Source organism: Erpetoichthys calabaricus, chromosome 11 (assembly GCF_900747795.2).
Source record: "Erpetoichthys calabaricus chromosome 11, fErpCal1.3, whole genome shotgun sequence".
In the NCBI taxonomy this organism is placed as follows: Eukaryota; Metazoa; Chordata; class Cladistia; order Polypteriformes; family Polypteridae; genus Erpetoichthys; species Erpetoichthys calabaricus.
The window spans coordinates 131,605,001-131,626,737 of record NC_041404.2 but is presented as its reverse complement, the minus strand read 5'-3'; the positions used below and the strand labels follow the sequence as shown (position 1 = coordinate 131,626,737).

Here is a 21,737-nt window from a genome sequence, read left to right as displayed (position 1 = left end):
TGATACATGGATTGCCATTGTTAGGATGGCATGGTGCCGATTCTATAAATTAAGAGTATGACACCAAAAGGTATATGTCAGCATACTAGTGTACAATACACAGCATTGACTGCATTGTGCAGTCAATTAAAAGTAAATCTACCATACTCACAGACAATGGCCTATCTGAACTTTTAATAAAAACAGATGAATTTAACAACATTATTTGGCCGAAATATTTAGGATAAAATCTGCCACTGTTTTAACCCCAAGTCTGTGCTGTCCTTCAATGCACTTTCACTTGGGAGCCCCAGATGCGGCACGTTCAGGTGCCTTTTTGCCGAACATTCAAGTGTTTGCACTCTTAATTTGTCCAATCTCTTGATATTTAAAGAATTACTATTATTATTATTATTATTTAATATTTTCCTGGTACCTTTTCTAAACAACAGCATTTATTTCTATAGCACATTTTCATACAAATGATGAGCTCAAAGTGCTTTACAAGATGAAGAAATGTTTATAAAAAATACAAATATAAAAATAAGATTAGGCAATACTAAATAATAAAGAATAAAGTAAGGTCTGATGGCCAGAAGGACAGAAAAAACAAAACAAAAAAAAACTCCAGAGGTCTGGAGATAAAAAACTAAATCTGCAGGGGTTCCAAGGCCATGAGACCACCCAGCCCACACTGGGCATTCTACCTAACATCAATGATCTCAATAAGTCCTCATGGTTTTCAGGCTTCACGTGGAAGAATTAGAGAATGATGGTCATGTGGACCTCTGGCCTCTGGCCTGTAGAGACTGCATGGTGCCCTGATCAGGTGGTGGAGGCGCAGATTGCCACCACAGAAAACCAGAAAAGGAACAGGCAGCTTACAATGTCAAGATAATAGACAGTGGATTCAGAAAGTATTCAGACCCCTTTATTTTCTGCAAAATGTATCATTGTGTTGAAGATTTTATTTTAAATGGATGCTGTCACGGATGACGTCCTCACTGGCTCACTCGGGGTATGTAATAACATGCCATCTCCTTCTATTCCCCAAATCACCAAGAAGCCACCCCTGGAAGGATGGTGCCCTTTACTGGCCAGAGCAAACCACCAGATGGAGCTCCACTAGAAGTGACAACCCATTTGCCTGATGTTCCTGCTGAAGGGATAAATGCTTACAAGCGTCCCTTTTTTGTTGACCTTTATTTTGAATTGTTTACTATGGATAATAAATGGGATGACCCAGTTGGCACCATAACAGTTCTTTGCTGTTTTCGAGGCTCTTGCCTTGTGCCTGATGCTGCTGCTGCCGCCGCACCCACCACACGACAAAACAGCTTGGAATTCTGGTTGACAACCCCTCAGGCAGTCCCACCCTCTTGAAATGACCTTCTATCTACCGCAATCAGATGTTATGTGGTGTCCCCTTGGCATGGTTCAGTCTCTTGGGTCCTGAACAGTGAGGTTCTTGCGAGCTGGATCACCCTCGAGGAATCACACCACATGGCCGTAGATGCTCCCTCACAATGCAGGTAATGTGCCTCATTCAGGACTCTGTGAGCAACTGCTCATTCAACACAAAGTCAAACCAACAGTACCCAAGGATTCTCCGAAGAGACACAGTACCAAAGGAGTCCAGTCTTTGTCTTAGGTCACTGGATAACATCCATGTCTCACAACCATATAGAAAGACAGGAAGCACCAGGACTCTAAAGACTTGGACCTTCAGCCACACACCCCTTTTCCAGCGACCTCATGACCCCCCATGCTCTTCCAATCCGTCTACTGACTTCATAGGAAGAGTCACCAGAGACATGAATGTCACTGCCCAGGTAAGCGAAACCTCTCGACAAGGTCGACACTCTCTCCGCTGACAGACACACTGCTGATGGCTGTGCCCAAGAGGTCATTAAAAGCCTGTTTTTAATCCAGGACACTCGCAAGCCCAGACTCCTTGCTCAGTCTCTCGAGATCCCTGATCAGAGCCTCCATCGACTCTGTGAAGATCACCACATCATCAGCAAAGTCAAGATCCGTGAATCGTTTTTCACCAACAGATGCCCCACAGCCACTGGACCTCACAACCCTGCCCAACACCCAGTCCATACAAGCATTGAACAGAGTAGGAGCAAGAACACACCCCTGACGAACCCCAGAATCAACTGGGAAAAACACAGAGGTTCTGCCTCCACTCTGCACAGCACTTGCAGTACCAGTATATATTATGGTTAGATGAATACCCCAGTGGAATCTCAAGCAAATGCCCAATTAAAAAAATGACACTGAAATATACAAATGTCAGGATTGTATTTTAATTAGGCTTCAGTAATGTCACCGAACATTATTGCATGCAATCAATGGAAAGCGTGATGTGTCTATGACTTTTTAAGTCTTTCTCTAGTGATGTTTGTTATAAACACCTTAAATAAACAAAAATTACACAAAAGTAGAAACAATATCTTGCTGTATTTTTATTCTGGGCCAGTAGACTCTGGAAGTGTTTGGGAATTTCATTTGGTGCTGTGTTTTGTAAAGAGCTCAATCACATTCTTAAGATATCCTCTCATATTATCCTTGCTCTAAATGACGAGTGATTGAAGTATCTATAAGATTCACCCGTCAAGAAGGCAATCCGAGTGAGACACCAACTGAATGTCCTGCTGGAGAAAATTGTTGCCATGTTAAACATATGGCACACAAGAGCTTACGCAGTGTCTCAACTGAGGAAAACAGAAGAATTGTCTAAGAATATAAAGATCAAAAATTCAGCTCAAACAGTGAGCACCATGGGGTACTAATTCATGGTATGAACAAAGATCAGATTTCACTGACCTGACAAAAAAAGTATTTTGGAGAATAATACAAAATCCTGCATAAGCACAAAACTTCACATCTGGCCCTGTGCCTCGAGCCCACAAGAATAAACCCCAATAAGCCTTATTGCTGTGCCCACACTTGCTTGGAGGCCAGTTTAGAGGTGCCAACAGGACACAACTTTTGGAAGTTTACTCAATCAAATTAATATTTAAAATGTGTAAATGAATGTATTATGGTATCACATGTTATTACAAAGGTTTATTTGTTAATTTTTTTCACAAACTCAGCGCTTCCTAGTTTCAGGTAGTTAGAGTCTAGTATCTGAATTTGCTATTCCTGTCCATACAGACATTCAAACAAGGGTGCTGGATTTGTGAGGAAGGAGAGCTAACTCTCTAACAAATCAAAAGTCCACCCTAATGAAAGACAAGTGTCTGTGTGTCTGCCTGCTTGCTATGTCTCTGTCATTCCAACAGATGGCGTATCACAAATATTTTTAGTAATAAAATACATTGCATTTGTCACTCCAACTGATGACACATTACACACATTAATACTGTTCTTACGGATCTCATACCAAATGGTTTATAACAGAGACTTATGCATTGTATTTGAAATTCCAACAGATGGTGCATCACAAAGATCTATATTACATTGCATTTGTCACTCCAACTGATGGCACATCACACACAATAACATTAATTTTATGGATCCCATAACAAATGGGATAAAACAGAAACATATGCATTGCATTTGTCATTCAAACAGATGGAGCATCACAAATATTTATAGTAATTAAATGCATTGCATTTGTTACTCTAACTGATGGCACATCACACATAATAACATCGATTTTAGGGATCATATACTAAATGGGATATAACAGAGACATATTCATTGCATTTGTTATTCCAACAGATGGCACATCACAAACATTTATAGGTATAAAATGCATTGCATTTGTCATTTCAACTAATGGCATATCACACACATTAACACTGCTTTTATGGATCCCATACCAAATGGGTTATAACAAAGACATATGCATTGCATTTGTCATTCTAACAGATGGTGTATTACAAACATTTGCAGTGATGTACTTTATTAGATATAATAATAATTAATTATTATTTTGTGAATTTCCCCTTGGGATTAATAAAGTATCTATCTATTAATAATAAAATATCTATCTATCTATCTATCTATCTATCTATCTATCTATCTATCTATCTATCTATCTATCTATCTATCTATCTATCTATCTATCTATCTATCTATCTGGCTTTTGTAAACACTTAACAGAGATTCAATGGCTGGGTGACACTGACCTAAAGCAGCCAACTTACAGAAAGACACTACCTGATCTCCCTTAGCTTGGGTACATTTAAACAAAATGAATATTGCTTTTCTGTTTCCTTACATAAATCTATATACTGCATGCCGTCTCATTTTCTTTCAGAATAAAACTTTCTGTCTCTTTTCTTTTGCATGTCCTTCTGCCCACTCAGTACAATTCAGTGCCAGAATTCAGAAAGTAATGCATTTCCTTTAGTGTGATAGACACCCGTGGCGTGTGGCACAATACATGCTGAATTGAACTGCTCCAGCTTTAATGTGAGTACAGATCTGCGTTCTGTTCCAAGCTGTCATGACTGAGTTTTACCTCTCATCATCTGCTTCGTTTTAATGCACTCACCTTGATTATAACCCAAGTCCTATGAGTTTTATATAGCATGAGAGCAAGGCTCACCGGTCATGAAGATTCATTTGACTTTCAACATTTGTTCATGTCTTTGTTGTTGAAAATGCCTGCAAAATTAGGGACCAGGACATCAAAATAATCAAAAACAAAATCAGTATGACCAAAACTAAGAGTAGCCTGATAAATTAAAAATTAACTTTTGGTTAAATGTCACTAGATAAACCCCATAATTTATTCCAAATGCAAGCACAATTACATTGTTATGTAATTTGATGCTTTATAAAGCATGTACCACACAACCCTGCCATCTCAAAGCCCCTGCTCAATGGTTAGTGCCTTGAGTCTATTGGCTCAGTCATATCATGCTTTCCTCTCAGACATGACCACTGCCACTCCCTTGACCACACCTCTCATGGCTATAAGTGCTGTAGCCACACCCACAACTGTCTATTTGATATTTACTTACTTCTTTGTTGCTTTATCCAAAGCCACTTATAACATTTGAGATACAATTAGTTACATTTCTTTTTGTTTTTCCAATTGGTGCACAGGTAGATGAAGTGACTTGCTGATGGTCACACAATGTCATATGCAGGGTTTGAACCCACAACCTCAGAGTTTGAGCCCCAAAGTCTTAACCACTACACCACACTGCCTGCAAATGTTAATACAGACTCCTGACCTTCAATCTCCATTCAGTTGTAGCGTCTTTTCCGTCTTGGGTTCACCTTTTTTGTTTGATAATACTTTGCGCTACAGAGTTTTGCCAAAAAAATTTCTCAGAGCATTGCTTGTTTGTTTTTTTGACATTTTGCTTACAATTCTGAGGTTTAAGCTTATCTGCTTGGTTTAACTCTTTTCTGTCACCCAATTGTCTTCTTGTCCTATGGTTGTCCGTTTCACTAAAATTAATCTACTTTTTAAAACTGTCCCCAGGTGCTCTAATCCTTCCACTTCCTGCAAAGATCTCCAAATGGGTTGGGGTCTCAGTAACCGGTGGTCCAGCGTGAAATGTTCATCAAAAATATCCAGTCAAGGCCTTCACAGTCTTTCATGAGTTCAAAGAGACATGATGTTACGCAGATTGAGAACTTACTCTGAAGTGTCTTATCCATAGTGGTGCCCTGTCTGCCCAATGCTGTTACTAGAATGGACTTCAGACCCTATTTACACTTAGAATTTCTGGTGTCTCATGCTTGGAGGAAGCTGAGTGCTCTTGTTCTCCATTGTGTTGCTGAACTGTGCATGCGGTTAAAGTGTTTATAACTAAGTTGTAGTTCAGTTAGCCATGAGTATGCTGCGTTTGAACTTCCCACTGTGTCTGCTTGGGATATACAACTCGGAAAATGAACAGATGTTGGTTGGTTTGTGATGCTATTGTTTCACGGATACACCTCAATATATCATTGAATATATAATACAATATTTGATTTAACTGATTATATATCAACTAGATGTGCTACCCATCTAAGACTGGTTGAAATCTAAATAATCAACGTAGACCTGTGTACATGTGAATGTGAATTTCCCCTTGGGATTAATAAAGTATCTATCTATCTATCTATCTATCTATCTATCTATCTATCTATCTATCTATCTATCTATCTATCTATCTATCTATCTATCTATCTATCTATCTATCTATCTATCTATCTATCTATCTATCTATCTATCTATCTAGACCTCAGCGTTAATGTTTGAAGTGCACCAACTATTGGAATGCTATTGAGCCCTGTAGATGTCAACCAAAATACAAACACAAAAACTGTTTGAACGAAACTTGTTGAATCTAGTTATGAAATTCATTCAAATGAATAATAAACTTGTTCGATTGAATTATGTCACTCCCTTAAATGATTTAACTCGCTTGACTGAATTACATAATTCCTTCGAATGAATTAGTGACTCATTGAAATGAATTACGTAACTCATTCAAATGAATTATGTCACTGGTTCGAATGGATAATTTTAATTTTTTTTCCCCTGACTCTTATTTCACTAGCACAGAGTCACATTCTGTATTAATTCATTCAAACAGATTATTATTATTTTTCCCCTTGCAGTCCAGTTATTATTATGGAGCCCTGTACGATTTTCCTGGCATGCAGTTCAGTGAACCGTAAGTGGACTGTAAGGTGTTAACATCACTGAACTGGAATAGGAGCTGGTTGGAAGACCACCGCGGTTGAAATGGTTCTTTTGAGGAGTCCTGAAATGAGTTTCAAATGCAGGAAAAGATATGATAATGCATTTATGGAATTTCCTACAAGAATGTGATATTCCAGAGTCAGTGGTGGAAATATTAATAGAAGTAAATGTAAGTTTAACATCTAGTCGATAATGGCACTGAACAGTGTAGAATAGACTCAAACTATTGGCTGACTATACTCTTCTGGTTCTGGTTCACTAAACTGCATACCGTCAAAAATAAATAGCTACTGTAATAAGGAAAAAATTTTTAAATTCCATTCAAATTAATAACACAATTTGTTTGAATGAGTTAATAATGAATTTGAACAAGTTATGTAATTCATTCAAACAAGTTACTAATTTGTTCAAAATGATTACAAACTGATTTTTTTTTTTGTCTGACACCTACAGGGCTCTATAGAATGCATTTTGTAATGCATGGAGTAATTAAATTATATGCATTTGTCATTCCGCCAGGTGGAACATCACAAACATTTGTAATACTAATGTATTTATTATTATTAACATCATTATTATTAGAAACGTTTGTGATGAGCCATCTGTGGGAATAACAAATGCAATGAATATGTGTCTGTTTTACACCTTTTGGTATGGGATTTATAAAAGCAGTATTATTGTGATGCACCATCTGTTGGATTAACAAATGCAATTCATTTTATTACTACAAATGTTTGTGATGTTCCATCTGCTTGAATAACGGAGATATAACAACTGGATGGACTCACAAATATACAGACACCAGACACTTGTCCTTTTATTAAGGGGGATATTTAGTCTCCACATCATAAAATGTGCTCTCTAATCTGCGTATTTAAGGCTATGGGTATTATAATAAATTACAAATATACACAACTTGTTAGTAATAATTACCAGTGAATGTGACATCAAACAAAATTTCATAATGACACTTTTAACTTTTGAACTTCATTCTTACTGTGCCATTGACTACTAATTATATTTCAGGTGAGATGGCATTATTGGGATAGTGGTTGGCACGCGTATCTCACAGGTTGAGGAGGGTAAGTTTGAATTTCAGCCTGGTCACAGGTCATAAAGAGTTTTTACAGTCTATCAATGTCGGCATGTCCACTCGCCTCACATCCTAAAAATGTGCATGTTATATGAATTTGTAATGCAAAATTGTGTTAGTAATTAATTTTGACATTTGTTTTTTTTTTTAGACCTCATTTTGTTTTAACACTTTTGCCACCATTTGGTGTTTTTTGTGTTACTGGTGCTTCCATCTTATTTACTGTTACTGTGACACTTGCTGGTCACCTGTTGCTATGACAAACAACATGAAGTCAGTCACCCGTTGCCCTCGGGTCCCAATCAAGGTGGTTCGTCATTCCTATATAGGATGGCGGCCACCAGATTACAGCAGGCAAGTTTTTGGATCACTGTGGAAAAAGTGTGATTTGTGAGTTCAAGTTTTTAGAACATTACAACAATTTTGCAGAGAACAGGAATTGAACCCAACAAGCTTTCAAATCCTATTCACCTAATTTTCCAAAATAAAATCAAGTTTTGAAATATCCTAAAGTCCTACTCTCAGCTACACTCATTTCATGTGTGGTCCTCGGTGAGAAGAAAAAAGATAACATTTGTTCAAAATTTGCCCCCTGTGTCATCATGTTCTTGTTGAAGAATTCATTTTAAAGTAATTGGTGGGTTATGCTGTACTAAATCCTTTCATAATGGCCTATAGCTGCTTGTATCAGCCTGATTACGGATATGATGTGGTAATATTTCCTATCCTCCAGTCCTTCAGAATTTCCCCACCACAGTTATTTAAAAAAATGTGTCTGGATAAACAGGTTTGGAAGATGGATGGATATGTCAATGGTTTATATATAGTCACCTATCCTCCTTAAACACTCGAGAATAAATGTTATTTGGTCCTGGCGACTTGTTAGATTTCAGCCTATTTAATCCAAACAGGACTTTTCCCTCTGCAATGATCAAATCACGAAGTACTTCCTTGGCTGTGCCTGTTACTATTGGGACTTTCTCACACATATAAACATTAGAAAAATGGAACTTTAGAGCAACTAGAATGGATTAGAACATTTGCTAGTGTTTTTATCTTGATTTTTGCATTATAATTTTGATTTGGGACATGGCAACTCTTAATCCCAGTTAATGAGAAAAGCGCTATATAAATGTAATGAATTATTATTATTATTATTAATGATCTTTACCTTATTTACAATGCTTTATTGTAGCTCTTTTAACACTTCTTCATTTTCTGGTCCTTATTCTAAAAAAATACTTTGTCTTTCTGCACAAACTTTTGTCAGCAAGACAGAATAAATGGGTTCTCTGTACCTTGTGTGAGATGTTACTCTGTGACACTCCACCTCTCCAGAAAGTGGATTAAAAGGGCCTAGGAAATGGATATATTGATGGATGGATGTACGAATAAGTCACATAAAGTCATATAAAGCAAAATATTTGTAATTTATTTAAATTCTTCTCTAGTATTAAAGTATGCAAGCATGAGCTAGCGACCCAGCAGGGATGGTTCAAAATTTCTTTCCTGGTCGGGAAGCCAAAATAATACTGAGACAGGAACAAAGGCAGGCTGTTCCCTGCCTCAACCAACAGATTAGCAAAAGAGTGCCAATGATGCAGTGAATATGCTGTCATCTTTGAAGGGCTCAGTGCCCAGCCATGAAGCTATGACTGAAGAACAAAGAGAGATAAAATATATGAAGTATTTTCCCTACCGAGACACAAGATGGCAGTATCTGTGGTCTACGGCACCTGCAGGGCATGCTGGGATCTGTAGTCTGGCAAGATGGCCTTCTTGGGTTCTGTGGGTGATGCCAGGGGGTGTTGCAAGGATCTGTGAACCTTACTTTGTGGGACTTTCACATAGCCTGGAAGTGCTTCCAATGGACTATGTCCTAACACCAGAACTACTCCCAGGTCCTAGGTTAAAGGAATTGCTCCGCCTCACCTTAATGAATCGGAGTCGAGAGGCAGAGGACAACACAGTAGGATGGAGAAGAAGGAAGTCTTTTATTCTTATTGTTGTTGGTGTGCTGTGGGAGAGGACTCTAGAAGTGCCTGTTAAGGTACTGGAAAGAATAAAAACCTGTGACTGTTGTCATGTCATTTGGGTCGAGGGTTTGGGATGCTGCAACTCCCCCGGAGGTAACAACAGAAATACATCTATTAACTCTACACTCAATATGGACAAACCTTACATGTTTTTCAAGTATAATACACATTGTTGCACACAAGCAAACTGGGCTCATCCTCATAGCACCAACAGCGCGCGCGAAAACGGAACCGCTGATAGACTTTCTCCTTTCACCTGCAGCTCGGAGGACACAACACATTGATGTCACTCCAATTTCAATCCCAGAAATCCCATCTCTTCTGCCCAGTGGGATTTAAATAACACCGGATAGCTGGAAGTTGGCACTCAGACCAAACCCAAGACCACAGGGTATGGGGCCCCACTACGACAAAGCAAATCACTTAGCCGGAGTCTAATACCCTCAATAGCATATGGCCAAAACTTTTACTATATGGCCAGGTTTTTCCTGTTTGCATTAACCGGGACACTGAATGGTCCCCACCCCTTTATTTTCTCCCTCTTCTCTATTTATTTTATAGCATACACACAACACATTACTTTTCAAATCTGATTAATACAGTTCAGGGTGTTGGAGGAGCAGATCATATCCTGGCCACACTGGATACTCACACACTAGGACCAATTTACAGTCACCAGTTAAACTAACTGGAGTACAAATAGGAAAATACAAGTAATGTGCAAACTCAACTGAGACAGTGACCAGTCCCACAGATCAAGGGTGCTGAAATCCATGAGGTAGCAGTAACTGAGCAGTATAGTAATTACTTATAAAATACAATGTTCCAGTGTCCTTTCAGCATAATTATGATATTATATCCCACTTTTCATAATTCTTATATGTTTATAAAATGTATGAATTGAAAGGTTTGGATTATACTGTGATTTGTTTAAAGATTTTAATATACTAATTACATTATACATTTCCCAAAGCCAACAATTCTAAAGCTGAAGCTCATCCTAGCATGGAACAACCCTAGATAGGACGTGACTCCACCACAGGACAGGCCTCTCACATGCACGGCAGGCCAAATTAAAGTCATTAATTCACCTGACCTGTGCATCTCGAGGATGAAGAAGGTTCCCAGAGCAGTCAGAGTAACCCCACATGTGCAAACTCAAAACAGAGACTAGCCAGGCTGGAAATCAAACAAGAGCGGTGAGACAGAAGCCCTAACTGCTGCGCAGCCGTAGCACCCTAAGATCAGTCAGAGGACCATTTGAAAATCATTTACTATGCATAATAGAAAGAGACCCCTGAGACTGTTAATCAGACTAAGTGGATATCTTAAGTCCTCAGAGGAGATGCTGGTTGTGGGCACTGATTTTAATCTCTATAACGGAAGCAGTAAAAAAGCAATCTTTGTGCGGCCAGTGCCAATAAGCTTCTGCCGTCATGTAGTGATACATCTAGCTTTAATGTTCTCTGAGAAGCCACTAGAAGACTGAATGCAAAAGATGTCAGCTGAGGGAGTTAAGCAGAAATCACAGAAAATAATGTAAGGGAGCAAAATAGCTGAGTCCTAGTAGAACATGACGCATATTTTGTTTTTAACATAAGAATAATTTTACCATAAAGAATATTTTTTCACAAAATATATGAATGATCTACTTTCAAAAAGCCACACATAAGCCATGATCTCAAAAAAAAAAAAAAGATAAGCATCTGTTACTCATGCTGCATTCATAATGAGACATCATTTAAAATTCAACAGGATCTACGTCAGCTCTCATCTTTTAACATATTTCTAAGCAAGTCCCTCAAGTGAAACCATCAATTTGCTATGATTTTCTATAAAAAGATTTTATCTGTAGACCCAGCGAGTCTTACTAATAAAAAAGAATGACTGCAAAATGTAACACAACATATCTAATGGAAAAATTGAAAAAATTAATGATCTGGCAATAATGATATCCTGCAATATAATTCAATCAAATTTTATTTCTATTAATTACTATTTTAAAATTAGTATTAGGATGTATCAGCAGTCAAGCCTTACATCTTTTATTTAAACCTAATAAAGTTTCATCATTTTGTGGTGACTTTTTTCCTTGAACTCAAAATTCTGAGTTGCTCCAATTTCCAAACTCATCATAAGTGATCCTAAAATTAATAAACTGACCAGAAAGAGAAAATTGTGGAATGATAACTCCATAAAAATGAAAAAAATTTGAAGACAGTAAATGAATTATAATCATAGGAAGAGCCTTGACAAGGCAGAGTTCTGTTTTACTTTCATATTAGGGCACAGTGTCAAAGTATTAACCATGTCTGAAAGTCACATCGAAGACACTGATCTGAAGGGACAAAGTAAGAGTCTATGCTGCTCCCAGTAGTTCCAGTGGTTTGTACAAAGATGTATGGTGGCTCTGTGGGTCGGGACCTCCAGCTGGGACACTCACTGTCTGTGTTGGGGTTTGCGTGTTCTCCCCTTGCTTTTTTGAGTTTTCTAATATTGTCAGGAAAGCTGACCTTCCTGGCCAGCAGGGGAAAGCTTCACATAAAAAGTGAACTGGGCTAGAAATGGACTGGAGCGACTTAGATAACAAAATACTAGTTGGGAAAAGTTGAAGATTAAGCAATGAACTGAACAAGAGAGTGAGAATAGTAGATTTGTGCTCAAATATCAACTTGTTTTAACTGTGAGGTTTTTCTGTAGTTCTCTTTTAAAGATCTAAACTAAGCCAGTCGGTGATGTTCTAACCCGCTTAGTTCTGAACAAGACTCTTATGTGAAGAAAAGTTAAACACAATTGTTTACGAATCACATATTATGATGTGACTTTCTTGACTATGAAGACTGACTTTGGCCTACAGCTTGTCACACAGTTATGATTGGAAGTGATTTGCTGTAATTCCATTCTGTTCACAGGTTGGTTGAGATTGAACTTTTTGAAAGATGACCTTGTTGGTCAGGATCACGCAGGTGGCGCAGTGGTAGTGCTGCTGCTCTGTGGCTTTACTTCTGGCCTCCTCCCTGCATGGAGAGCACTTTGACTAGTGAGGAAAGCGCTACATAAATGTAAAGAATTATTATTATTAAGATCATGATTATACTGCTCTTTTTCTTCTAGCTGAATACTGCCTTATTAAATTTTAGCTAAAGTTTACAGATCTTTCTATTACTAGTGATTAAAATAGATGAGTTTATATGAACAAAAGATGCCTGGCTTTGTGCGCTTCACTTACTCTTTTTTTTTTTAACTGAAAATCATTAGTCATTTAAGTCTGTCTTCAGTGAAGTGATTAGAATGAAGTAGCTGCATGGAACAATGGCCCAGTGCCTCACATATGAAGCATCCAGGGCGTGAATGCTGTGCCCTGTTACCTCCATGGTGGAGTCTGCATTTTCTCCATGGATCTGCATGGGTGTTTTCTTTTAGGTACTCTTTGACATTTCTCCCATGTCTCCAAGACGTGCTTAACTGGCAATTCTAGACTGGCTCTATGCCACTGCGAGTGTGTGCGTGAGTGAGCCTTGGGAAGCTCTGGTGCCTTGTCCAGGGTTAGGTCCTGCTTTGGGATAGGATCCATACCACTGGACAGGCTGCAATGCATGGGCCAGTGTTACCAGGCTAGGAGACCGCTGTTATGGAAGGACAGCTGGGTGGACTGGCATCCTGACCAGGATGGATGCTTCAGTTGGGACACAGAGGTACTGCCTCTCTTGAGAGACCGTTCCCTCAGTATGTTAGGTTCTTCTGACATGCCACCAGTTTAAACATCCACATGGCTACAAGGGAATTGTAATCTAGGAGGGGAGCCCTGTTTGAGTCCTCGGGGGGCTGCCAGGGAGGGGAAGACTTTGTTTTATGTCTGTTCTTATTTGCTAGGGAATGCTTCCTGTGTGGGCGGCATGGTGGCACAGTGGGTAGCGCTGCTGCCTCGCAGTTGAGAGACCTGGGGACCTGGGTTCGCTTCCTGGGTCCTCCCTGCGTGGATTTTGCATGTTCTCCCCGTGTCTGCGTGGGTTTCCTCCGGGCACTCCGGTTTCCTCCCACAGTCCAAAGACATGCAGGTTAGGTGGATTGGCGATTCTAACTTGGCCCTAGTGTGTGCTTGGTGTGTGTCCTGCGGTGGGTTGGCACCCTGCCCAGGATTGGTTCCCTGCCTTGTGCCCTGTGTTGGGTGGGATTGGCTCCAGCAGACCCCCGTGACCCTGTGTTCGGATTCAGCGGGTTGGAAAATGGATGGATGGATGCTTCCTGTGTGCAGTGTTCTGCAATTGGAAAGTCTTGTTTCCAGCAAAATGAAAAAAAAACACTACACCTTACTGGAGCAACTGGAGTCGGAGTCAAGGTGGTCAAAGCTTATTTGAGATGAGTGGAGGAGGACACGAGGAATTTATGAGTGTATGGAAAACAAATTTCTGCAAGATATTTTGTAAAACAAAAGGTCACTTGAACCTGGAACTTGTGTCTGTGTAGTTGTGTCTGAGGTCTGGGGCTCTGAAGTGCCACCTGCTATTACAATACTTGTGTAGGGTAGTCAGGGGTGTAGCACAGAACGCTAGGTCCTATACATAAGGAGTCTCGGGGGACCCTTTCCTCTTGGAAACAAACTTTTCATTCCAGGGTTTGAGATACCAAGAGGGGGCCCTGGGTAATCATTACCCTTTGTTCCCCCCACTATGACGTAGTGTAGAAGCAATCTATTATCTCTCTGAGTGGGAAGAAATACACCATATTGCCAAAAGTATTGGGACGCCTGCCTTTACACACACATGAACTTTAATGACATCCCATTCTTAATACATAGGCTTTAATATGGAGTTGGCACACCCTTTGCAGCTATAACAGCTTCAAATCTTCTGGGAAGGCTTTCCACAAGGTCTAGGAGTGTGTTTATGGGAATTTTTGACCATTCTTCCAGGAGAGCATTTGTGAGGTCAGGCACTGATGTTGGATGAGAAGGCCTGGCTTGCACGCAATCTCCGCTCTGAATTCAACCCAAAGGTGATCTGTCAGGTTGAGGTCAGGGCTCTTTGCAGGCCAGTCAATCGCTCATCCATTTTTTTTACAGCCCTTGCTTTGTGCACTGATGTGCAATCATGTTGGAACAGAAAAGGGTCATCCCCAAACTGTTCCCACAAAGTTGGGAGTATGAAATTGTCCAAAATGGCTTTGTATGCTGAAGCATTAAGAGTTCCTTTCACTGGAACTAAGGGGCCAAGCTCAACCCCTGAAAAACAACCACACACCGTAATCCCCCCTCCACCAAACTTTACACTTGGCACAGTGCAGTCAGGCAAGTACCATTCTCCTGCCAACCACCAAACCCAGACTCGTCCATCGGATTGCGTGATTTGTCACTCCAGAGGACACGTCTCCACTGGCATTGTGCTTTACACCACTGCATCCAACGCTTGGCATTGCACTTGGTGATGTAAGGCTTGGCTGCAGCTGCTCGGCCATGGAAATCCATTCCATGAGGCTCTCTACGCTGCACTGTTCTTGAGCTTTTGGAGGTCTGTAGCTATTGACTCTGCAGAAAGTTGGTGACTTCTGTATACTGTTCGTCTCAGCATGCGCTATCCCCCTCTATGATTTTACGTGGCCTACTACTTCGTGGCTGAGTTGCTGTTGTTCCCAATCACTTCAACTTTGTTTTAATACCACTAACAGTTGACCATGGAATATTTAGTAGCGAGGAAATTTCATGAATTGACTTATTGCTCAGGTGGCATCCTATCATGGTACCACGCTTGAATTCACTGAACTCTTGAGAACGACCCATTCTTTCACAAATGTTTACAGAAGCCGTGTGCATGACTAGTTGCTTTAGTTGTACACCTGTGGCCATGGAAGTGATTGGAACACCTGAATTCAATGATTTGGAGGGGTGTCCCAATACATCTGGCAATACAGTGTATTTGCAGTTGCTTGGTCATCTCCAGAAAGACTGCGCTCAACTGAAATTGTATTCTCCAGATGGACCCTTTTCTGGAAGGATCCTTTCAGCAGTCAGCAGACCTGTAACTCGGCCAGCAGTGATTACACCAGGGACACTGTAGGAAGAAGGGAGGCGAGTGAGGAGCGAGGAGGCTGGAGGGAGTAACCGCACAAGGACAACCTATGGGCATGCTTGGGGAGATTGTGCAATGAGAGAAACAACTTATCAGGCTGGTTGACTGGAATAAAAGAACATGATCAAAGTGTGGACAGCAGTGACACATCAAGGTTCTGGAGGAAAAACTGGGCAAAGACTGGAGTGTGCTTTGAGAAACAGTAAGAAGTAGATGGTAAACTGAAAAGAGACAGAGAATAAATGTGTGCTAAGCCCACGCACAAGTGTTGGCAAAGTGAGAGGAATAGGAGGCTGTCCCAGCTTACTGACTTTAGTGTGTTGTTTTGGAGGTGTTCTTCTTGGTCTGAACGGTTTAGAAGTTTATTTCAGGGATAAGAGTATGATTGTTAGTAAAACGATAAAAAAGGGCTGAAACAACTAACCCTATGTGGTGTCTCGGCCTCTCATCTTCATGCTTGTTACATATATAACGTATATACTTGCGTATAAGTTGGGTCTTGAAACACGAAAAATCGATCATAAAATCAGACCCCGACTTATACACCCGTTCAAAAATACGACACTTAATATATATATTTTTTTTAAACATATTCTTGCTTCCTCCAATCTCGTACGAGTTTCTCAGACACATCGAATTTTGTTGCAGCAGTGCAGTTACCAATTTCTTTTGCCACTTCAACGACTTTTAATTTAAAACCAGCTTCATATTTTCTTCTGATTGAACGCTCCATCGTAGATAAGGGATGCTCTTACGATAAAGGTGTATGATGGTGTGAGATACAAAAAACACAAAACATTGCTTCGGAATAGTTCAGGTATTACTGTGTGGTCACGTAGGCACAATACATAGAAAAATAAGGCAGTGTGCTCCATGGTCACTCTCTCAGGTGGGCGTTAGCATATCATAATCTCTTGGACCAATAGCGTGAGCTTTCAACATTCGACTTATATGACTGATATTATAAAATACCGGAAATTATACTGTAAAATCAAGCCCCGACTTATCTGAGGGAGAACGTAAATGCGAGTTTATATGGTATATGTGTGTGTGTTATTTCTGAAGAAGTGCTGGCTGCACAGATCCTATGACAATATACTGCATGATGCCAGCCTCCAGTTATTATGTTACAATTTCTATGAGCCATTAAGTGTATAAGAATTTCTCTAAATGAGATTTTATAAGTAGAGTGCATTATTAAATTTGAAAGAGTTGTAGCTGCATAGGAAATGGAAATCATGAACTATATGCAAAGTAAATTAAACTAAGATTTTCTTTTTCTGATTACAGCCTTCTTTATCAATGTCTCGGCAGCACAGTGGCACTGTGATTGAAGCTCCCACCTTTGGACACCTGGGTTCAAACTGCACCTGGTCACTAAATAATTTTTTAATAGATTTTTTTTTGGATTTGGTTGCCACTTGCACTTGCTCAAGACTTTTAATGTAATCAGATTTCACCTAAGGATCCTTTTTTCAAACTTGTTTACTCCAATACAGAGTCATGGGGAGCCTGATGTCATCCCAGTAATGCTGATCACAAAGCAGGAACAATCCCTGGACAGGATGCCAGTCCATCACAGGACAGTTGCTAATTCACTACAAGTGAACATGGGAGGAGACTGGAGAACCTAAAGTAAACCCATGTGTGCACAGGGGGAACATGCAAACATCACATATGGTGTAGCCATACCCTGATGGTTTAGGTCTTGTAGCTGTGAAACTGCAGTGCTAACTACTGCAAGGTCATGATGCTCATTACTGAAAACATATTAAAACTTAAAAATATGACTAAATGAACTTGCTGCTGTATAATATAAAGACATGTAAGTGATGTCTAGCGCCCTGATAGGAGATGCCAGTATGGGATTATAACATAATAATGGAAGACGTTAAGAAGCAATTTTGGTAAGACAAACATCAAATAGTGATTCATGCAGGTTTAATAGTCACACAGAAGCCCCATGAGAATTAAGCATGAAATGTGTCAGCACACTGAGAAAAGAAACAACTTCAGAAAATAATGAATTTTGAAGAAAATGCCAGGGTCTTGAATTGTAATAAAACTGTTTAATAAAATGTACACAGTACTGCCTGTGCAGTGTCTGCACATTCTCTTCATGTCTTGTTGGATTGTCCTCAGGTACTCGGTTTTCCACCAACATCCCCAAGACATGCAGATTAGGCAGTCAGTGATTCTAGGTTGACCTCTTGTGGATGTGCAGTCAATGCTGGTTACAACATCCTGTATTTGTTCCTGCCTTGCAGCTGGTGCAGGTGGCACAGACCACATCATTTCTGGCCTAACTAGCAGAACACAGGGGTTTAGAAATGAGATGACTATAAAATCAGGGCCATTTCTGGGCATAGGCAGTCTAGGCAAGCACCCTCTAGTGGTCAGGACACATTACTCAAAGTGTAGCATCGAAGAGACAGACATGACAAAATTAAATTAAACGGTCAAAGTGGCAACAAGACTGTAGCTCCTGAGTGAATTGCTAAAAGCTGATTTAACCTAAATTATGATCGGCTCCCAAATGGGCATACGTTAAAACTTGTGTTAAAAACATTGTCCTCTGTTGCTCACCACCATTTGTGAGATTCACTCTGGGCATGCCAAAGCAGTTTTTATTGCATACACGAGCATATGGTAAATAGGAACTGTGGGTAAAAAGGCCTATTTAAAAAGATATTATATTCTCATTTGCACTGAATTTTGTAATTATGACAACAGCTTACAATTTATTTTATCAATTTATACAACATGTACAATATTTTATGGTAATGTCAGTTAAAAAAACATAATAATAATAATAATATTCAATATAAAATGCCACCATCATCAAGAGGGACAAGTTTAACTGGTAGTTTAAATTGATAACTATTAAACTGTAAACATCTGTAGCTTTCACAAAATATATGTATATATACAGTATATGCAAATTTCATACTTAAGTTTGTGGAATATATTATGTAAAATTATATTGTCCGTTTTATATAATACGCTGCCGTGGCTGTCCATCTGTCTGTCCAGGAATTTAAATCACCTGTAGATCACAAACCGTTTGACCTATTGACCTGAAATTTGGTACACATACTGTATACTACGTGACGTCTACTATCCACTTTCAGGGTGATGATTGACCACCAAGGTTAGTCCTCTTTTTATTTTTATTTTATTGTAGAATCAACTCTTGGCAGCGGCCAGCAGGCTGTGTGGCGCATGCGTATGGGTGTCGTTTTCATCCCTACCACCTTTGCCGTCACTTCCCCTACCTCTTCATGTCTTAAATCGTTCTTGAGGCAGATTGAACACTTAAGTGCCAGCTTAAGTGAAAAACTAAAGAAAACGTACTAAGTAATGGCAACACAAACACTGACTTAATCAGTTTTAACGCGAAAGAATAGAAGAAGCGGGCCGCTAGGGTGGAGAAAAGAAGAGCTGCTAACGAAACAGCAAGCGCGTCAACCTCTGAGCAAACGAATGCTAAACGTATAGAGAAAGAGTCAGAAAACTATGAATGCTCAAGTCAAGTGTATTCACTGGTATCCTCTTTAATAAAATCCCTGTGTGCGTCCATGTGTCCGTGTGTGTTTGTCTTCTGGTGAAGTGCGCATGCGCGGGTCACGGTGCAATGCTTCAAAGCAGATGCTTCAAAGGCCGCCTGACGCGTCACACAACACAGAGAGGCCGGGACCTATAAAATATCGTGAGGCCGATCCAATTGGATTTCGGCAAATAAGGTAAGACATAAAACATAACGCACGAAAAATTCAATCGGGTACTGAGACGCGGAGACCAGCTTCCCCAAAGAAAGGCCACTTGACGCGTCACACAAGACAGAGAGGGCAGGACCTATGAAATATCGAGCGGCCAATCCAATCGCACTGTTGTGACAGAAAATTAAACACATATTACGGATATCGAAGCCAGTATTACTGTCAGAGAAAATTACAGGCATTTTACGGAAATACAAACCAGTATTACTGCGAGAGAAAATTAAAGGCACACAATACGGTGACCCATATTACAGCCACATACAAGCCAGTTATTACTGTAACAGAAAATAGACGGTCCCTTGCCATTTAATATAGACTGTTCCTACTAAAGTTTATGCACTACTGTTCTAGCGCCCATTATTGTAACGGGCTTAATGTCTAGTATATTATAATAGTTGTGGTGCAATCTTATTGTAGATAATATTTTCTTTTCAAGTGCAGCTTTATTTTATTAATTTTTGATCTCAATGTCTTTGTGCATAAGTATACACAGTTGGTCTGAATGGAAGGGTGCTGTGGTTGTGTGATCAGGTTCATCGGTGGAGCGGAAAGGCGCATATTGATACTCTTAATGGATGCTAAGCTGAAGAAAGGTGTTTTTCTTTAATAAGATGGACATGAGTGTGGTATCAGAGAGATTGTAATAAAGACTCCTGAATTTCTGGTCTAAAGGTGCACATGGTATGTTTTAATTTTGTTATCCCTACACTTGGGTAACTCATTTATTGTTTAATTGACTAGCTTTATTTTATTTTAGTTTCTCACAGTGTTTAAGAGCTGTAAAAGGGAGAGAGAGCAAATAAATACTCTTCAGACATCAGTCGGAGCGTGGTCTCATCTGTACCAGGAGAAAACTTTCAGGAGCAGCTACAACAACTGAAGTGTTTCTAAATCTTCTTTAGAGAATTGTTGAAAGAAATAAATAAAGACCACTAATACAGCCTCATTCCTGCTTATTTTCTGAAATGGCACCCCTCAAGAGTGTATTTTTCTAAGACAGTCTTGTAAACAGACGTTGCTATAACTCGACATTCTCAAATTTTGAATTCGAGGTCCTAAATACCTCGCTGTCCCCAGTCCTGTCGGCAGGTCTCAATGTACAGGTCTGGCGGTGATGATTCCTCTCAAAGAAAAAGTGGTGGTAGGGCACCATTTACAACTTCGCCAAGGACAGCAAAAATCCTAGAACTGGCTCTGCATAAGGCCACCTGCTAATCAAACCATCAACATGCAGCAAGCGGTAGCACAAGGACTTTACCTTTCAGATTCAGAACTGTCCAGGAGCGAAGAACAATTTGCTTAGCAATATTCCCCATTTCTGAACACCATTTGCCAATCGTATTGGTGCAGTTATATAAAACCAGAGAGGAAAATGAACAACTTACTTTGAATTCTGTGTAAGTTCAGGCCATGTCACATCAGGATACCGTCATTTCCCAATCATTCAGCCCTTTCTTGTTTCAGGTGCTTCAAGAATGGTTTCTGTAAATTCACAACAAAAAAAAAAAGAACTGTTAACATTGACTGTCATCGTACAAGTAACAGAAGCACACAATCTATTTACTCCTCATTTGTGAAGCGTCTGTTTTTACAGACAGCACTCGTGCCTCAGAAGTAAGCCTGCAAGGCGCAGGTATTCTGGGATTGTGCTGTTCACAATCTAGCTCCTCCTTGTAGGAAAGCACTCAATGGTTTTATGGCACTTGATCAACCACAGGCTGTGCCGGCAGGCCAAGCTGTTTCATTCTGGTTGGACCAACACTTCAGTGATTTCCTCAAGTGTTTGTTTAAATTTGGCCCCCTTAGCGAAAGCATGATATTTCTGTGACTTTTTTGTATTTATTTCACACATAAACTAGTAGCTACACCACAATATAGAGACAATCTGCTCTAGTGTGTTTCAACTGCGCCTAATGTCCCCCTAAGAGGAGCTCCAATAAAAACAGCACACACCCGACTGAAGCAAGTCCGACTTGCCATTACTGTTCCCCCAGCTCAACATGGTGTAAAGAAGGCTGGGAGACTTGCTCACTTCATTACAACAGAGCCGCCTTTGAAGTCTGAATGTTGGCAGAACAAACAGCACAAAGCCGCCTTTTTGTCATTAGCGTAATATTG

General features: G+C 39.9%; 1 protein-coding gene across 2 annotated transcripts in view; it reads right to left on the bottom strand.

The window, feature by feature from the left end:
- Positions 1-21,737, bottom strand: part of elfn1a (extracellular leucine-rich repeat and fibronectin type III domain containing 1a) — an 848,877-nt gene that overhangs the window by 565,901 nt on the left and 261,239 nt on the right. For both annotated transcript variants that reach the window (XM_028813917.2, XM_051933628.1), the window contains exon 2: positions 21,005-21,101. The gene's annotated coding sequence lies outside the window, so the exon portion shown is untranslated. The remainder of the gene's footprint in view (positions 1-21,004; positions 21,102-21,737) is intronic.